At 40.8% G+C, this 20,613-nt stretch overlaps 1 protein-coding gene across 5 annotated transcripts in view; it reads left to right on the top strand.

Moving 5' to 3' along the window:
• Positions 1-20,613, top strand: part of LOC126469889 (uncharacterized) — a 425,616-nt gene that overhangs the window by 140,643 nt on the left and 264,360 nt on the right. For all 5 annotated transcript variants that reach the window (XM_050097228.1, XM_050097232.1, XM_050097229.1 and 2 more), the window contains exon 2: positions 243-363. The gene's annotated coding sequence lies outside the window, so the exon portion shown is untranslated. The remainder of the gene's footprint in view (positions 1-242; positions 364-20,613) is intronic.

Below are 20,613 nucleotides of genomic sequence, written 5' to 3' on the forward strand. Positions count from 1 at the left end.
TAGCTCCTGAGCATAACATTCTGATGACAGGAAAGTCAGTGTTGCTTTTAAATGTGGGTCTCTGTGAGCTTTCTTACAGTTGTTTGTTTTAACAAATGTTAGTCAAGTAAGTCTTTTCCTTTGTGTATAGTGTTTATGTTAATATTTTACTTTATTTATAAATATTAGGTTAATAATGTAGATGTGACTTGATAAATAGTACTGCATGCATGATTCAGTATTCTTTTTTATGTCTGTTTCAGGACTCCAACCAAGAAAGGGCTTTCTGATACGGGACTTGGACTTCGCATTCATAGAACATCCTCTCAACAGAAAAGCTGCCAACAAGCCTTTTGCAATAAAAGTTTGGTGACAGTTGCATGAGTATGTATCCATTATCTAAAAGATCTTGGGCTTTCATTGTCCTAATTCTGTACTGTGTGATCACTCATCTAAACAAGGCTTAAAGATTTGTAGCACAGTTGTCACATAAAACTATGCTTAAAATTGTAACTTGAAATGCAAGCAGGTAAGTTGTGATAGCCATTTCTCGTTATCATTGCCACCACCACCACCACCACCACCACCACCCCCCAAGGTGCTCGTTCTGTGTGTGCAGTTCATGACTTAAGTTAAGTAGGTAAAACCTGCAGTGTTAATGTTTCCCTGCTTGTACTGTAAACATGCCCTCATTTACTCCTTGTTTTTTTCCTAAGACTTATTCATTTTTAATTTATTATTGCTATGCCATGTATTGGGCACAGTAAGACTTAATCTTTTCATTTGCATTGATGCTCCTTAGGCTTATACCAGTCATTGTGTCTAACAATTACAGATCAGTGTCTTCTGCGGACCCATCTGCCACTTTTTGAGTCTATTCTTCTAACATACATTCTTTTAAACAGTATTTAAATGATTGCATACAACATGCAAATATCAATTTTACTTTATTTGTGGTGCTGTTCTACAGTATGTTTTCAAGGCTCTCTACATTTTTAGACATTACATTTGTAAAAGAAATCAGCAGTCACACATTATAACATACTAGCCTCTTGGCTGTGTTGTATTTGAAGGCTGTCCACAGTCATTGCACTTGTGAATGTAAATTTCACATTTGTAACAAAAACCTGTACTACCAGAACAATTAATGTGAGTACATGTCAGAAATTCATAAATTACTTCTATTAACAAATAGAATTGCTGATCATCTAAACATTATTATAGAGTCTTACTACAGCTATTTCATTTGTATTCATAAGTATGATGGCTTTGGACACCCTGTAAATACAACATGTGCAAGAGATATGTATGGCACAATATGCGATTGTCAAATTTTGACAAACGTATTATCTAAAAATGTCCAGATACTTGCAAATGGCCAAAAATTGTACAGTAGTACAACAGATAAAGTAAAACTGACATTTCCAAGCAGGATGCAATCTTTTAAACAACTTGCTGCAACCATGGACACAAGTTCAGTAAAAAGCACAAATCTGAAACAGAAGTTCTCATTTTTCAGTGCATGTGGATGTGTCAAATGTTTGGGGCCAAAATTTTATAATTGGTGGGGGATTCTAAATGGATTACTTTGGTATGTGGAAGTAACGGTCGAAAATGAATTATTGTTGTTGTTGTTGTGGTATTCAGTCCTGAGACTGGTTTGATGCAGCTCTCCATGTTACTCTATCCTGTGCGAGCTTCATCATCTCCCAGTACCTACTGCAACCTACATCCCTCTGAATCTGCTTAGTGTATTCATCTCTTGGTCACCCTCTATGATTTTTAACCTCCACGCTGCCCTCCAGTACTAAATTGGTGATCCCTTGATGCCTCAAAACGTGTCCTACCAACCGATCCCTTCTTCTAGTCAAGTTGTGCCACAAACTCCTCTTCTCCCCAATTCTGCTCAATACGTGTGAGGAGGGAAGAACTATACTGACGTGAGGTCTGGAACATGACAAGCAATGAGAATTCAGGAAGCGGACATAATTAGTCTGATACTTAACTTTAATCCATTAATGATGAACGTCGCTCTTGATGGTACATGATTCACAATATTATCTGTTCAGAATAGTAACAGAATATGGTGCTTTGCTAGGTCGTAGCAAATGACGTAGCTGAAGGGTATGCTAAACTGTCGTCTCTGCAAATGAGAGCGTTTGTAGGCAGTGAACCATTGCTAGCAAAGTCAGCTGTACAACTGGGCGAGTGCTAGGGAGTCTCTCTAGACTAGACCTGCCGTGTGGCGGTGCTCGGTCTGTGATCACTGATAGTGGCAACACGCGGGTCCGATGTATACTAACGGACCGCAGCCGATTTAAAGGCTACCACCTAGCAAGAGTGGTGTCTGGCGGTGACACCACATTAGTTATGTGATCTACCCATCTAATCTTCAGCATTCTTCTGTAGCACCACATTTCGAAAGCTTCTATTCTCTTCTTGTCCAAATTATTTATCGTCCATGCTTCAGTTCCATACATGGCTACACTCCATACAAATATTTTCAGAAACGACTTCCTGACAATTAAATCAATATTCGATGTCAACAAATTTCTCTTCTTCAGAAATGCTTTCCTTGCCATTGCCAGTCTACATTTTATATCCTCTCTACTTAGACCATCATCAGTTATTTTGCTCCCCAAATAGCAAAACTCCTTTACAACTTTAAGTGTCTCATTTCCAAATCTAATTCCCTCAGCGTGACCCGACTTAATTTGACTACATTCCATTATCCTCGTTTTGCTTTTATTGATGTCCACCTTATATCCTCCTTTCAAGACACTATCCATTCCATTCAGCTGCTCCTCCAGGTCCTTTGCTGTCTCTGACAGAATTACAATGTCATCGGCGAACCTCAACGTTTTTGTTTCTTCTCCATGGACTTTAATACCTACTCCGAATTTTTCTTTTGTTTCCTTCAGTGCTTGCTCAATATACAGATTGAATAACATCAGGGAGAGGCTACAACCCTGTCCCACTCCCTTCCCAACCACTGCTTCCCTTTCATGCCCCTCGACTCTTATAACTGCCATCCGGTTTCTGCACAAATTGTAAATAGCCTTTCACTCCCTATATTTTACCCCTGCTACCTTCAGAATTTGAAAGAGAGGATTCCAGTCAACATTGCCAAAAGCTTTCTATAAGTCTACAAATGCTAGAAACGTAGGTGTGTCTTTCCTTAATCTATTTTGTAAGATAAGTCGTAGGGTCAGTATTGCCTCACGTGTTCCAGTCTTTCTACGGAATCCAAACTGATCTTCCCCGAGGTCGGCTTCTACTAGTTTTTACATTCGTCTGTAAAGAATTTGCGTTAGTATTTTGCAGCCGTGACTTAGTAAACTGATAGTTCGGTAATTTTCACATCTGTCAACACCTAATTTCTTTGGGATTGGAATTATTATATTCTTCTTGAAGTCTGAAGGAATTTCGCCTGTCTCATACATCTTGCTCACCAGATGGTAGAGTTTTGTCAGGACTGGCTCTCCCAAGGCTGTCAGTAGTTCTAATGGAATGTTGTCTACTCCTGGGGCCTTGTTTCGACTCAGGTCTTTCAGTGCTCTGTCAAACTCTTCACGCAGTATCATATCTCCCATTTCACCTTCATCTACATCCTCTTCCATTTTCATAATATTGTCCTCGAGTACATCGCCCTTGTATAGACCCTCTATATACGCCTTCCACCTTTCTGCTTTCCCTTCTTTGCTTAGAACTGGGTTTCCATCTGAGCTCTTGATATTCATACAAGTGGTTCTCTTTCCTCCAAAGGTCTCTTTAATTTTCCTGTAGGCAGTATCTATCTTACCACTGGTGAGATAAGCCTCTATATCCTTACATGCGTCCTCTAGCCATCCCTGCTTAGCCATTTTGCACTTCCTGTCAATTTCATTTTTGAGACATTTGTATTCCTTTTTGTCTGTTTCATTTAGTGAATTTTTATATTTTCTCCTTTCATCAATTAAATTCAATATGAATATGTTGTTATTTTTTTTTATATAAGTAATTTGCCAGTGCAGCAACAGATAAAGCTTCTAGTAACTCTTCAGTGGCAATCAGTAGTTTCAGTACAGTTACAGCAGCAATGAATATGATTTTGATGCACTATCTCAAATATTGCAATTGACTGCTATACAATGACGCAAGCTACCAAGACCCTTCCAACCAGTTCCTTTACCCTTTTTAGTGGGGTTTCATTCTTGCAACAACTAAATGTAAACCAATGGTATAAAATCTGTAGACGTGAGGTCCAGCAATTGTGCTGGATATGAATATAACCTCCACTTCAAACCAAGATTGAGAGTATTTGCATTAAGGTTTTCACGGGTATTAATATTGACATGGAATGCTGTACTGTCATGATGAAACCACATCCTCTTGTGAACAAGAAGTGCTACTGTCTGCAATAAAAGTGGCTGCACATCTTGAATCAACATCTGGAAATGAGCACCATTCAAACAGGGTGGCAGCACATGAGGTGAGGTACTGTTTTTGACATTATAAAATTGCAGCCCATGAGCTTAAGAAAATCATTGCTGATGATAAAAGAAGAATTTGTCAGACAGGTTTTCTTCACACTAGATATTGTGGCTGTTGAAAATGTGTTCATGGTAAAACCATGAACACATGAAAACCATGAAGCAACCAGGCCTCATCCTGAACCATGAAAACTGTAGGAATTTCAGCAGCGCAGTACTGAGTTAGATAATGCATTGATAGAATTGAACTCTGCATTCAAAATTAGTTGCTGCTCCACTTCTCACTGTATTCTTTGAACTGTGTATTTCATGGGCCAGTTGATGGTTGCTTATTGATAAATCCTCTCACACGTGATCCAACACACCACCACCTTCTCTGCTTCTGATGTGGCAAAAATTCTTGTGAAGATATGTAGCCAGCTTTCTGTGGCCTGAACTGCCCAGTTTCTCATAATCTATACTCTGCAAGCTACCTTACAGTTTGTGATGAAAAGTACTTTTGGTATCACTATCATTCTCCCAACCTCTCTCGCTCCCTTGCTGCCCCTACATTTTCACTGTTCCATTTGCGAATGGTGAGTGGGAAGAACAAAAGTTGGTAATCTATGGGTGAGATTTCAATTGTAACATTTCTCATCATGGTCTTTTTGGGAGACAGATGTGGCACCCACCTGGAGCTCACAGATTTTTCGTTAGTTCGTGCATGGTGCCCACAGGGTCTTGGGCTATTGCAGCCCATTCTTCCTTCCCAGGCTGTTTTTCCTTTCCCGTGCCCTCCGGCCCCATCCTCACTCCTTCCTGGCTGTGTCGTCCTTCCCCACAGTTGGTCTTCTTACTTATTCAACTTGGCTATCCATCTGGTTTCCTGTATTCTTTGCAATGTTGTTTCCCTTGCCTTTTCTTTTTCATCCTTTGGTTTTGGCATTTTTGGTCCCCCTTTGTTGTTTGAGTTCCACTTGTAAATTTTCTCTCTGTAGTGAGAGCCATTTGGGGAAGAACTCCCTCCCTAGCATCCACAGCATGGATTCCTCTGCCCCCTTCCTTCCCCTCTTCCTTTCCTCCTGTAGGCCCCCTCAGTGCTGCTAGGTGGCAAGCACATGCAGCCAGTTCTTGTGGTGGGGCTCTTATGTGCCCATCTGGCTGAGCCCCCTAATAACACAGGGGTCACACTTGTGATAACTGAGCTGTTGCCTCACCATGTATGCCTTGGAGTGGTAGCTTGTCATTCTGTAGATTGGTACCCCCGGCAATGGGCACTGTGCCAATGGCCCTTGCTGTGTCTGGGTGGTGCCCATGGGAAGAGCCCATGTTCGGAGTAGATGGTATCAGGGTGGATGCTTTGCATATGAAATGTACCAAGCTCCAGAAATCTGGCTGTTCTTCTATGGGCATCTCTTTGGTTGATACCAGATAATTGAATACTGCTTCTTGTGACCCTATGTGAATACTGCTTCTTGTGACCCTATGGCCTTCCCTTCCCTGGCTACACCCTGGGAGGTGGGCCAATATTGCCAGCTTGGGGTGAAACACTTTCCCCACCACCTGGTCTGTACTAGGATGGACGAGGACACATTCACTACCACAAAGCTGTTACTTTTCGTGGAAAATATCAAAAGTTTGGCAAAGTGGAGTTTTTCAGTGAGATACAGTTGGGTTCCTTGTTGATCAAAACTATTTCTGATGCTCAATCTGCAGTCATTTGTGCTTACGATAATCGTGGAGAGGTTTCAGTGTCTTTTACACATCACCAGTCTTTGAATATGGTTCAGGGACTGATTTTTCAGTGCCTTTCTCTTGGCTTTTGAGAGAGATACCCTCCTGGAGAAGGTCAAGGTTATGGATTTTTCTGTGACCTGAAGCCGTATGTCCCACCACCCATGATGTATTTTCGGTGCTTACATTACGGGCACATCTTCCCGCTATGTGGTGAATGCAGACACCCACCCCATGTGGGGTGCCCTTGTGTACCACCACCCGTGTGTGTGTTAATTGTCAGAATCGTCACTCTCCACGCTCACCAGACTGCCCAGGTTATAGGAAAGAAAAGACGTTACAAGAGTGTAAGTCCCTTGATCATTTCATCTTACACTGAGGCTTGTCAGAAATATCACTGACTTCATCCTGTGTTGATGACTTCTACTTTTACCTCTGTTACATCCTTTCCCCCTCATTCTTCCTTACCCCAGTCCCGTCAGCCTCTTGTCTCCCCCTCCCCTACAATTCCCATGCCCTCCCCTCCATGTGCAGCTCCCTCCTCCCCGGCCAAACAAATGTCGACCTTCTTTGGCACCTGTCAGTGATGTAGCTTTCTCCTGAGACCTGACGTCACCCCCATCCTCATTGGTTCTGGGTGATGACCATGTGTGATTGGCTTCAGCCTGTTCAACTCCCATTTAGATACCGACTGTGTGCTTATTAAGTGGAACTGTAATTGATACTACCGTTATCTTCCAGAGTTGCTATCCCTTATTACCTTTCACTTGGCACTTTATGTTGTCCTCCAGGAATCTCATTTTACTGATGCTCCCTCACTAACCCTTTGTGGTTCCTTGCTTTGTTGGAAGTGGGTTGGCCCTTTGAGGGCTTCTTCTGGCGTTTGCACATTGGTCCATATGGATATTCTTAGCACATGGTTCCCACTTCATACCACATCGGAAGTAGATGCCATCTGGGTCCACGTGGACTCTGCAGTCACAGTGTGCATTCTGTATTTCTCTCCTGACAGGCCACCTATATCTGCTGCCGTAACTGCCTTCCTTCAGCAACTCCCCCCTCCCTCCCTCTCCCTAGAGAATTTTAATGCCCATCACCCTTTGTGGGACAGTGTTTTTTTTCATATAGTCGTGTCATGTGGACCACAACCTGTGCCTTCTTAATGATGGTTCTCCTACTCATTTTAGTGCACAAATGGCACTTTCTCTGCCATTGCTATTTCACTCTCTTAACCTCCCTGTCTTGCTTCCTTACACTGGTCAAAATGTGATGATCTCTGTGATAGTGACCACTGCCCATTGATTCTCTCATTCCATTCCCACCTTCTGATGACCAGGTTAATCCTGCTGGGCTTTCCATCATGCTGATTGACTTCTATATATCTCCCAGCTCACATTTACACAGTCTTTGCCAGGTTGTATTGATGAGGTCATATGCGATCTATCCGATAAGATAATCTGCACTGTTGGAATTGCCATTCCCAGCTTGGCAGGTCTCATTCACCATTGACTGGTTCTGTGGTGGAGCATGGTCATTGCCACTGCTATCTGTGATCGTCATCATGCCTTGTAACATCCTGCATAGCACCTGTCCTCTGCTGGTCTTATTGCCTTTAAACATCTTCACTCCAAAGCTCTTCACTTAATCAAACAGGACAAGTGAGTGTGTTGGGAATGTTTTATCTTATCTGTAGGTTATTCTGTCCCTTCATCACAGGTGTGGGCTACACTCTGCACTCTCCAAGGTTGTCAGAAGCAGTCTTCCATTCTGGGGCTTGCCCTTCCAGGTGGTCTTTGTTCAGATCCATCAGTTCTCACAGAAAATCTCGCGACTCATTTTGTGACAGCATCAGTGTATGCTTCCTATCTAGCTGCCTTCCTCATCCATAAACGTTTTACCCCTTATCAGGTGGAATCCTACAGTGAACCAATTACTGACTGGGAGCTTCTTCTGGCCCTCTCTTCTTTCCGCAATTCAGCCTCTAGCCCAGATTTTGTCAGTAGCCAGTTGCTTAAACACCTCAGTCTTCCATGATGACAGTATCTCCTCCAGGTGTTTAATTGTATTTCGTTCAAAGGCATTTCTCCACCCTCAACTGAGAGACAGTACTGTGGTTCCTGTCCTTAAGGTTGGGAAGAATCCATCATCCCTTGATTGTTACTGGCCAGTCAGCCTGACCAGTGTCCACTGAATTTACTAGGATGGGTGATGGCTTCTCGGCTCAATTGGGTGCTTGAGTCTCGGGACCTTTTATCTCCTTACCGGCATGGCTTTTGGGAGGGACAGTCTCTGATTGATCATATGCTTCGATAGGGAATGGCAGTTTGGCAGGCCTTTTCTCAGTGCTGTTATCTTGTTGCAGTTTTCTTCAGTCTTTGTAAGGCCTATGACACAGTTTGTCTCCCTCACATCCTCCTGATGCTCCATTAATGGTATCTTAGGTGCCCCCTACCTCCCCTCCCCCTACCCCCTGATTATTATTCACCACTTCCTGTGCCACCAGTTGTTCAGAGTCTGGGTTGGCACTGTTCTCAGCTCTCTGCAGACCCAGGAGAATGGCACTGCACAGGGCTCCTTCTTAAGTGTCCTTTTTCTCATCACTGTTAATGGACTTGTGGCCTCTGCCACGCCTTAGTCGCCCCTACTCTGTATGTGGATGATTTCTGTATTTGGGCTAGCTCCCACTCGGTGGCCTCTGTGAAATGATAGCTGGAGGCTGCCATCCAGCGTGCTTCTATATGGACCCTCTTGCGTGGTTTTCAGTCCGCTCCTCTTCAGTCAAGGATGGTAAATTTCTGTCACCATACTATGGTCTATCCTGATCTGGAGCTCTAGCTCAACCTCCAACCCCTGACTGTGGTCCTCCAGTTCCATTTCTTGGCCCTTCTTTTTGACAACAAGCTTACGTGGTTGTCCAATATCTGTCATCTGAAGGTTGGCTCAGGTGTCCTTCGCTTCCTTGCCCACACCTCTTCGGGTTCAGATTGTTTGACCCTTCTCCACCTTTACTGGGTATTAGTTCTCTCTCATCTGGACTATGGTTGCCAAATTCATTGGTCAACTGGCCCTTCGATGCTGCTCCTCTTGGACCCAGTTCATCATCCCAGTATTCATTTAGCCACCAGTGCATTTCATGCTCTGGCATCCCCCCACTTTTAATTCAGCAGCCCCAGCTTCTGGTCTCCTATGCCATCACTATCCACTCTTCCTTAGCCACCCCTCCTTTTCTATTCTTTTTGGCTATCACCTGTCCACTGCCGCCCTTGAGTGGGTTTACCGGTTGGGCTCTGCCTCGCATTTGTCTGCCGTGACTTCCATGTCATTTCCTTATCCTTTTTCCCATGTTCTCTCCTGACCCACCCCCTTCCCCGCCCTTAGGTTAGTTCCTTGATCCCAGTTTCGGATGTATTTCTTGCAGGTCCCAAAAGCCTCCATCACTCCAATGGTGTTCTGAACGCTCTTACAGGAGCTTCAGAATTCCATTGTTTTTTACACCCATTGCTCTAAATCCAATGATCATGTGGGATATGCCTTCACATCTTCTGTTGGCACAGAACGCCACCTCTTGCCTGCTGCATGTGGGGTGCTATTGTATAACATTCATGTCTCCATAACATTTTCTTGCAGTATTCCAGAAACTGCTTTTACATCTGGAGTATGTCATATTAAAAATGATATATTTCATTGTATCTGCTAGGATGTGGTGAAACCATTCACAAACCTGGGATGGTCTTTGGTTAGCTCATAGCTTGTTCACTGAATGACAATTCATAACTGTATCGAATGTCTATCAAAAATCAAGGAACATGGCTCCAACTGGGATGTGGTTGTATATGGCAAATATGCCAGCTGAGGTTTACAAGATCTCTGCTGTCAGAATCCATGCTGATTCATACAGAGCAGATTTTAGTATTCCATAATTCAGCAGACTGAAGCAGTGATGTAGGCCAACAATTATGCGACTAAGCAAAATGGCACGCTGATAGACATTGGCTTCACATTTTGGAGGATGGCAGTTCAAATCTGCTTCTTGTCATCCAAATTTATATTTTCTGTTCTTTCTGTAAACTGCTTTGTCAGAATGGTTCCTTGGAAAAGGACATAGATTGGTATCTCTCCCCCCCCCCCCCCTCCCCATTCCCTAATTTGAACTCATGTTTTTTTCTTAATTTGGATGGGATTTAAAATACTAGTAATCTTCCTTATAATTATGTTTATCTGTCTTATGACATCTCTTGAAATTGAGAAAGACCTGTGTTTTATTCTGATCACTTGGTTCAATGAGTCGCTCCAGTGATAAAGGAAAAACTGCTGCTAGAAGGGAAGCAAGTTCTTTCACATAATCTTTATAGAAACCACACAGGTGGGTCATCTGGGCCAGTTGCCAGTCTACAGTTCAGCGATTTTTCTATTCCTTGACCCTTCAGAGGACTCGCTCTTGGTCGCGCATGGGCACACGTGTGTGTGTGTGTGTGTGTGTGTGTGTGTGTGTGTGTGTGTGTGTGCACGTGGGAGGGGGCAAACACACGGTCCCAAGCTATTGCATCATCTGCTTCCATTCTTGTGCTGCAATTTCCCATCTCCAACTATTCTTATTTCTCTGTTTTTCTCATGGTGGCGGCCTTTGATGTTGACCTGGCTATTTCCGTAGGTTCTACTTTCTTTCATCAATGTCTTCATTCATTTCCCATATATCACATTTTAAGTGAAGGACTTTTGGTCCCTTTCTGGGGTTGACCTCCATTTTCAAAAATTTTTTTTTTTTGTACTGTGGATCATATGATGAAGATTGCTGTAGATAGCTCCTACTGACTGCAGTTTTGATGACCTTTTAGATTAGATTAGATTAGATTAATACTAGTTCCATGGATCATGAATACGATATTTCGTAATGATGTGGAACGAGTCGAATTTTCCAATGCATGACATAATTAGGTTAATTTAACAACATACTTAAGTTAATATAACAACTTTATTTTTTTGTGTTTTTTTGTTTTTCTTTATTTTTTATTTTTATTTTTTTATTTTATTTTTTTATTTTTTTAATATTTTTTTTCTTTTTTTTCTTAATTTATATCTAAAAATTCCTCTATGGAGTAGAAGGAGTTGTCATTCAGAAATTCTTTTAATTTCTCCTTAAATACTTGTTGGTTATCTGTCAGACTTTTGATACTATTTGGTAAGTGACCAAAGACTTTAGTGCCAGTATAATTCACCCCTTTCTGTGCCAAAGTTAGATTTAATCTTGAATAGTGAAGATCGTCCTTTCTCCTAGTATTGTAGTTATGCACACTGCTATTACTTTTGAATTGGGTTTGGTTGTTAATAACAAATTTCATAAGAGAGTATATATACTGAGAAGCTACTGTGAATATCCCTAGATCCTTAAATAAATGTCTGCAGGAAGATCTTGGGTGGACTCCAGCTATTATTCTGATTACACGCTTTTGTGCAATAAATACTTTATTCCTCAGTGATGAATTACCCCAAAATATTATGCCATATGAAAGCAATGAGTGAAAATAGGCGTAGTAAGCTAATTTACTAAGATGTTTATCACCAAAATTTGCAATGACCCTTATTGCATAAGTAGCTGAACTCAAACGTTTCAGCAGATCATCAATGTGTTTCTTCCAATTTAATCTCTCATCAATGGACATACCTAAAAATTTGGAATATTCTACCTTAGCTATATGCTTCTGATTAAGGTCTATATTTATTAATGGCGTCATACCATTCACTGTACGGAACTGTATGTACTGTGTCTTATCAAAATTCAGAGAGAGTCCGTTTACAAGGAACCACTTAGTAATTTTCTGAAAGACAGTATTGACAATTTCATCAGTTAATTCTTGTTTCTCAGGTGTGATTACTATACTTGTATCATCAGCGAAGAGAACTAACTTTGCCTCTTCATGAATATAGAATGGCAAGTCATTAATATATAATAAGAACAACAAAGGACCCAAGACTGACCCTTGTGGAACCCCATTCTTGATAGTCCCCCAGTTTGAGGAATGTGCTGATCTTTGCATGTTACGAGAACTACTTATTTCAACTTTCTGCACTCTTCCAGTTAGGTACGAATTAAACCATTTGTGCACTGTCCCACTCATGCCACAATACTTGAGCTTGTGTAGCAGAATTTCATGATTTACACAATCAAAAGCCTTTGAGAGATCACAAAAAATCCCAATGGGTGGTGTTCGGTTATTCAGATCATTCAAAATTTGACTGGTGAAAGCATATATGGCATTTTCTGTTGAAAAACCTTTCTGGAAACCAAACTGACATTTTGTTAGTACTTCATTTTTACAGATATGTGAAGCTACTCTTGAATACATTACTTTCTCAAAAATTTTGGATAAAGCTGTTAGAAGGGAGATTGGACGGTAATTGTTGACATCAGATCTATCCCCCTTTTTATGGAAAGGTATAACAATAGCATTTTTCAGTCTATCAGGGAAAATGCCCTGTTCCAGAGAGCTATTACACAGGTGGCTGAGAATCTTACTTATCTGTTGAGAACAAGCTTTTAGTATTTTGCTGGAAATGCCATCAATTCCATGTGAGTTTTTGCTTTTAAGCAAGTTTATTATTTTCCTAATTTCAGAGGGAGAAGTGGGTGAGATTTCAATTGTATCAAATTGCATAGGTATGGCCTCTTCCATTAACAGCCTAGCATCTTCTAATGAACACCTGGATCCTACTGTATCCACAACATTTAGAAAATGATTATTAAAAATATTTTCAACTTCTGACTTTTTGTTCGTAAAGTTTTCATTCAATTTGATGGTAATACTGTCTTCCTCTGCTCTTGGTTGACCTGTTACTCTTTTAATAATATTCCAAATTGTTTTAATTTTATTATCAGAGTTGCTGATTTCAGACATGATACACATACTCCTGGATTTTTTAATAACTTTTCTTAATATAACACAGTAGTTTTTATAATTTTTGATAGTTTCTGGGTCACTACTCTTTCTTGCTGTCAGATACATTTCCCTTTTCCGGTTACAAGATATTTTTATACCCTTAGTAAGCCATGGTTTGTTAGAAGGTTTCTTATGAGTATATTTAACTATTTTCTTGGGGAAGCAGTTTTCAAATGTATTTACAAAAATGTCATGAAATAAATTATATTTTAAATTGGCATCAGGTTCACGGTACACCTCATCCCGGTCTAACTGCTGTGGGCTTTCCCTGAAATTTGCAATTGTTAAATTGTTGACTGAACATACTACTTTGGAGGACTGTTTAGTATTGCTGAATGGAGCTATGTCATATATTGTAACTAGCTGTGCACCATGATTGGAAAGACCATTCTCAACAGGCTGAGCATTTATCTGGTTAAACTTATCTTGGTCTATAAAGAAGTTATCTATCAGTGAGCTGCTATCCTTTACCACCCGAGTAGGAAAATCAATAACGGGTGTCAAATTGAAAGAACCGAGTAATACTTCAAGGTCATTTTTCCTATTAGCCTCTTTCAGAGAATCTACATTGAAGTCCCCACAAATAATAATTTGCATCCCCCTGTCTGACAGATAGCACAACAAGGAGTCCAAATTTTTCAGAAATAGATGAAAATTTCCTGATGGGGACCTATGTACAGTTACAATTATAAATGCGCCTTTATTTAATTTAAGCTCACAGGCACATGCTTCTATATGTTTCTCTACACAAAACTTTTTTGTTTCTATACTTTTTGCACAATGATAACTTTTGACATATATGGCAACTCCTCCTTTCTCCATATTTTCTCTCATTACATGTGCAGAGAGCTTATAACCACTTACATTTACCTTATCCATATCAGTAACAATGTGATGCTCAGACAGGCATAGTATATCTATTTCATTCTCAGCTTCTAAATCTTCCAAACAAACCAGAAGCTCATCTACTTTATTCTTTAAACTCCCAATATTTTGATGAAATATACTTACATTATTTTTAATTATACTTTTATGAGAACCTTTCCTTATTCTAACATTTGCAGTACTCTCCTGTCTGAGTTTCTCATTGTGCTTAGGCCTAGTTCCTATACCAGTGGTCACATGGTGTTCAGAGAGGCAGATTATGTCAATTGGGTTGGGTGACTTTAGTTCATCAATGCAATTACCTAGGAGTGAGATACAACTTGGTGGAGATAAAATTTCTGATGATTGGTGAAAATTTATAATTGATAGCTGTGATTGGTGATCCAATGTGCTACAATTGTGCTGTTGAATTTCTTTCCTAAACTGAAGATTTGTTTCAATCCTGACCTCTCATAGAACTTGACATCTTTCTGTCTTACCTATCCTAAAAAAGGTGCTGCTCCAACACCTGTAACCACTGGTATTTTACCATTCATGGCAGTGCCTCCCCCCCTTAAATTTCCTGCTATTACCCCAGCCAGTTTCCCCTTCCCTTTCCTGTTGAGATGTAGGCCATGCCTGGTATAGTCCCACCTACTGAGATAATCATCAGGAACCACACCAATATGAGCCCCCGCACCCGACACAAGCAGCCGTTCCAACTCCAAATTAACTCTCCCAACAGAAGAGTTCAAATGAGGCCGGTCATGGCGTCTCAGGACAGATACAAATTCAACATTGGTGTGTCTCGATGCCGACGCAATCTTTACCAGGTCACACTCTATACTGTACCCAGGATCTCTGTCGATGCTGTTCCCTGGCCCTCCCACAATAACCACGGTGTCTTCCCTGGTAAATCCTTTACAGAGTGAACCTAAATCCTCTGTCACCTGATCCAGACTAGCACTTGGTTTGAAAAAATTTGTGATCTGGTATTCTGGTCCTAATTCCTCCTGCAGAAGTTGGCCTACACCTCTGGCATGAGAACTGCCTAACAACAAAACTTTCTTCCTTTTCGATGACTTTCCTACATTCTTTTTCAATTTCCTATTGAAAGTTTGTTGTGTCCTGTCTACACCTACCTCTGCTTGAGGCTCATCAGTTTCTAACTGAAGCAACAGGTCAAACTTATTTTTGACATTCACCACAAAACTGTCAGACTTAGTTCTAGGCCTGTTCCTTCTGCTACCTGTTGCCACTTCCCACCTCTCTTTGCCCTTCTCCCTCCTTAACCTGTCCAGATCTTCCCTAGCCTGATCTAGCTCAGCCTGAAGGGCAGCAATTTTCCCCTCCTGTTCCACTATCTTCCTATCTCTGCTGCAAATCCTACATAACCACTGATGAGCCTGATCCACTTTCCCAACACCCACGCCACTGCAGTCCCCCCAGTGAAAAAAACTACTGCATCCATCACACCAAACCCCGGAACTAACAATTCTACGGCAAGTCAGGCACTTCTCACTCATGGCAAAAAATAATACTTTAGCTAGAATAAATCAATTAAATTACCGAAAATCAAAAAAAGACGTTACAAGAATTAAGCCTATTCACAAATGTATATAAGCAAGTTTCTGATTTAAAATTCCGCTGGTTTTCTGAGATATGTATTAAAACAACGAAGGTATACGCTATTTATTATATATTTCACTCGATGGAATGAAAAAAGGGCAATTAAATGAGATACTTTAACTTTGATTCTCCAAAAACGTTACGAGAATAGGCCTATAAACAAATGTATATAGGCAAGTTTCTGATATAAAGTTACGCTGTTTTTCTGAAATCTGTATTAAAACAGTGAAGTTATACGCTATTTACGGTAGTTTACTTATTTGTTACCGAGAAACTAGTTAAATTACCTTGAAACAAGAAACAAACACGTTTACAAAATTTAAGCCTAAGCACGACTTCGCGAAGTTACGATCTTTTCGTGTTTTCTGAAAAAATATGCAAATAAAAGTCAAACCTTTAACGGCAAGACTAAACGATACACTAATGCACGTATTTAATTTGTTGTCAGCGTTAAACTAAATTATATTTCTGTCTAAATCACTTAACTTTCTGGAAATGGTTTCTGGCGTCACTTACTCGGCGGCCATCTTGGAACATTCATACAATATCTGCATAGACCCATATATGCAATTAAAAGCCAATTCGGTAGCCAATCAGACATGTGGGGTTGTTACATACCCTTCCAGTAGACCCCACTGACAACACAGTGATCATGCTTCAGAAGTATGAGCTGCTAGCTTCCCATGCATGCCAAGGAGTAGATGCCTGTCTTGCTGGGGCATCAGGTCTCTTGGAAACAGCCTTTGTGAGAACTGTGAGTTGTGGTTTATTTGTTTCATAACATGCATAACCTAAATCATTTGATTTAGATACAAGAGAGACATCAGATTATGGTAAAATTCCACCATAAATAAAGAACAGTTGATGTTAACAAACAGCATCATAATCTTAATACAACTTTGTTATACATACAATAAAATCAAGCACTTACTTACCCCTCAGTGCTCAAATTATGATTTCATCCTCTATGAATTCTTCTATAGAATAGTAGCATTACTCCCACAGAATCTGCTGTAGCCTCGTGTTTAAAATTTCTGGCTTCATATTAAATGTGTTTTTGCTCATTAACTTGTTATATGTCATCCCCATATACTGTTGAGTCCATGCATATACTTTCAACTGGTGTGTGGGTGGCATACAGTTATGTTTATTTCTTGTGTTTTATGTGTGGTTAAAATGATCCTCCTCACATAATTTTTGTCTGCTGTGTAGGAAGATCATAATTTCGTAAACATACATGGAGGGAACAGTTAGGATTTGTAGTTTCCAAAATAATGGGGAACAAGACTATTTGCTGTGCAGTACAGTTCACATCTATTGGATAATTTTCTTTTGCAGTTTCAGTGTTAGAGATACACCACTTGGACTTCCCCAGAAAATTATCCCATATCTGACGACAGATTCAAAATAACTATGATAAGCAATTTTGTGTGAGCCAGTGGAATTTGCTAGTATTTGCATTGCAAATGCAAAACTGCATAGTTTATTTGATAGGAAGTCAGTATGTGAATTCAAGCTTAAGTTCTTGTCCACATTTAGTCCCAGGAATTTAATCTTGTTAACTTCTTTTATAGGCTGATTGTTATGTTGTATTTTAAGTTCCACACATTTGGAATGTTTGGTTTTGAAATGTACCATAAATGTTTTTGCAATGTTCAGTTTCAACCCATTTAACTGGAACCAGTTTTCTGAGATATACAGTGTGTTTATGATGGAGCTCAGAATTTTTTCTGCATCATTATCTTCAATTAAAACAGAAGTATTGTCTGCAAACGGAACTGTTGGAGAATTTATATTTATAAAATTACAATGAAATGCAGACCTTAAGCTTCTTACAGGTGTTAATAAATATGAATGAATGGGGACAATTGAAAATGTGTGCCCCAACTGGGACTTGAACCCAGGTTCTCATGCTTACATGGCAGACGCTATATCCGACTCAGCCACCAAGGACACAGAGGCTAGTGTGACTGCAGGGATTTACCTCTGGCACACTCCCCATGAGATTCACACTTCCAACTTTGTCTACACACTACAGTTGTAGTGCCCCTGCCCACTATACATATTACTGGCAGCAATCAATCTACTGATTCCCGTAAGAGTCCGGGCAATGTGAGTGCATCTGCACTGAAGAAGATCATTGGCCAGTAAGCCTTATCTATATATGAAGTGGTATCTGTTCTTTCGGACATGTCCAAAAGAACAGATACCATCTTCATATATTTATATTTATAGGTCAGATGACCTTTGTTGCAGCTGGGAGCTGCCTGTGTGGAGAGCCCTTGATAGGAGCAGATGGAACCAAGTTAGATATTTTACACATGAAACATATCAAATTGAATGAACACAGTGGCTGTTCTGATTTAGCCATCTCAGCAGACAGATCTCAATGTTTCATCATGGATGGTTACTGTTGTGGGTTGGCAGGAGAGCCAACACCAGGTTACTAGAGGAAGCCAAAAGGCACGCGTTTTAGCTCACGCAGGCTGGCGTGAGGTCGGGAACAGGACAAGGAAATTAGACTTTAGAAAAAACGGACGTAGCTGGTGGAATACTTAACTTTAATCCATTAATGGTGAACGTCGCTCTTGACAGTACATGTTTTACAGTATCAATAGTAACTGGTAATGGTGCCTTGCTAGGTTGTAGCAAATGACGTAGCTGAAGGCTATGCTAACTATCGTCTCGGCAAATGAAAGTGTATTTTGTCAGTGAACCTTCGCTAGTAAAGTCGGTTGTACAACTGGAGCGAGTGCTAGGAAGTCTCTCTAGACCTGCCGTGTGGCGGCGCTCAGTCTGCAATCACTGATAGTGGCAACACGCGGGTCCGACGTATACTAACGGACCGCGGCCAATTTAAAGGCTACCACCTAGCAAGTGTGGTGTCTGGCAGTGACACCACAGTTACAGCTAAACTGCTTCCCCTATCGTGGCAACCATATGGGAAGAGATCCAATCCAGACAGTTAGAAGTGAAACAATTTACTGAATACCTATTGTGCAATAGAACATTTGGAGATACTTTTATGGTGACAAGACCATTATTTTTTGTGGAACACATAGAGGACAATATTTGAGCAGCTGACTCATTGGGGAAAATGTGGAATGGATCATCATTGATTAAGGCCACCTTTGCTGCACAATCGCAAGCTCTTACAGTGTATGAATGACTTTTGGTTTACTAGCATCTGTTGCGTGCATAAAACTTTGAATATGGTTCAAGGAGCTATCTTTCTCAGAGACCTTACACTACAGATAAACAAGGAGCTTCGAGCTAATCTCAAACAGTGAGATGTACATTTTGTCTGACATGTACAAAAAGGTCCCAGAAATAACTGCATAGGTACGGGAGATTTCCTCTTAGCCTATGAAGGAAATGTACTGCCAGAAAAAGTAAATTAGAGCATACAGGAGTAACATGAAATCTTGTATCCTCGGTCGTACATCATCCCGCTACACAACAGACACGAACTGCAGAAGCTGTCAATGATCACTCCACAAAGATTGCCCTTGTGAAGAAGCACTTTCGTGTGTTAGTTATACTGAACACCACCCTCAACATTCATCAGTTGTCCAGTATTTGAAGAAGAAAACAAAGTACAAGAATATATATCTCTCGATCTCCTGTCATACACTGACATCAGAAAATAAGTGCATGCATCAGGTTGTCATGATGACCAGTTACACAAAATTCACTAGTGTCAGCATTTATACTTCAGTTTGTTGTGAACCATCTTTGGGAACCAGTTTCCAAACCCAGCCAGAGCAGCAGTTTCCTCCACCAGCATCCACTGGTGACAGGGCTCCATCTTGGGACCCATCTTTGGAAACACACACATCACAGTCCTAACACTAGCCAGTGGCTGAAGGAATTATAACCTGTAGGTCCTAGGGCTGCCCACTCTTCATCTGTCCCCACATCTACACTTAGTAGACCTGCACAATAACCAAAAGTTAAGAAAGAGAAGAAGAAGTATTGGGAGAAGGCTACTCCAAAGACATTTTAGGCCCCTGACCATCATACCAAAGTCCAGCCTTCAGGAACCCAGCACTTGGACATTGGTGCACAGTTCCTGGTTTTGGGTCTTTCCTTTGATAAAAAGCTGATTTGGCTGCCCTAAATTCATCAACTAAAGACTATCTCTGCCACAACATGGCTCCTGGACCAGACAACGTGCACAGCCAAATGCCTCAGCACTTATTGGTGGCCTGCCAGTGTCATATACTTGCCCCATTCAACCATCTCTCCAGTGAGGGAGAATTCCCTCCCCAGTGACGAGAAAGTGTCATTGTTTCAGTTTTATAATAGGGTAAACCACTTCTTCAGATGGACAGCTATCATCCGATTTGTTTAACAAGTGCCTTCTGCAAGTTACTTGAATGTATGGTGAGTTGATGACTGTATTGGATCCTTGAATCCTGTGACCTTTTGGCTTTGACACAGGGTGGTGTTCACAGGCTGTTCTCCTTCAAATAATTTAGTCCACCAGGCATCTGCTATCCAAACGGCTTTTGCTCACCATCAACACTTTGTTGCTGTATTCTTTGATCTGCATAAAACTTATTATTGCCACCACATCCTTGCCACCTGCGTTCCTTTTCATACGGATGCACAAATTTCTATCACCTTTTGCCTGTCAACATTTGCATGCTCTATTTTGAACTGAGAGCATTTTCCAAATTTGATTATTAAACCATGGAAGGCCCTTTCCATCCTTAATCCATTTGTTTATCACACGTATCTCTAGAGTGCAATTTACACTTAGCTTAAACTTTGCTCATGATCCCTCTGCATCTATCATACTGGAGCTAAACGATGTCCATTCATTTGTCTATGTGTGATGCTATCAGCTGCTTATCTGCTTTTTCTAGCATAAACACTGTCCTGATTTCCTGACAGTACTTTTTGATTTTAGTGAACATCATTGCAATGATGGCATCATTATTACTAATCCCTGTTTCTATATTATGGTCAATCCAATTTGTAGCTAAAAGGTCTAAAATATTTCCATTCTGTGTGGG

This window comes from Schistocerca serialis, chromosome 3, assembly GCF_023864345.2.
Source record: "Schistocerca serialis cubense isolate TAMUIC-IGC-003099 chromosome 3, iqSchSeri2.2, whole genome shotgun sequence".
In the NCBI taxonomy this organism is placed as follows: Eukaryota; Metazoa; Arthropoda; class Insecta; order Orthoptera; family Acrididae; genus Schistocerca; species Schistocerca serialis.